This window comes from Octopus bimaculoides, chromosome 15 (assembly GCF_001194135.2).
Source record: "Octopus bimaculoides isolate UCB-OBI-ISO-001 chromosome 15, ASM119413v2, whole genome shotgun sequence".
Taxonomy (NCBI): Eukaryota; Metazoa; Mollusca; class Cephalopoda; order Octopoda; family Octopodidae; genus Octopus; species Octopus bimaculoides.
This window is the reverse complement of record NC_068995.1, coordinates 20,463,143-20,463,843: the sequence shown is the minus strand read 5'-3', so window position 1 is coordinate 20,463,843 and position 701 is coordinate 20,463,143.

Here is a 701-nt window from a genome sequence, read left to right as displayed (position 1 = left end):
ATATATATATATATATATATATATATATATATACATACATACATATGTATATCCATCTATCTCTCAATATAAGAGGCATGATAGCTAGCTAGTATATATATATATATACTTATATAATGCATATATGTGCTTGTGTGTGTGGTGGTGTATGTATATATACATATATATATATATATATACATACGTGCACACATATATACATACATACATACATACATACATACATACATACATATGAGCATGTACACAAACACACCAACACGCACACATACATACACACATATACATGTATCCGTGTATAGGTATATGTGTATTACTGGGATGTACTTACAGGGATAGAGCACAAACACACACACACACACACACACATGCATTCATAAACGCTCACACACACACATACACTTGTCCGTGTATATATACGCTATCCGGAATGTTTGGGATATATGCACGAAACAATATTTCTTGAAACAATTCAATAAACAATACACATTTTACGAACACTGGCGCACACGTGAATGTGTATGTGTGTGTGGGTGTATTTAGGTATATAAACAGAGTGAGATAGATATATATTGATACCTACACTGATGCATACATACATATATACATAAACACGTACGCAAACGACCATATATATATATGTATATACATATATAAACACACACACATATATATATATATATATATGTGTGTGTATATAT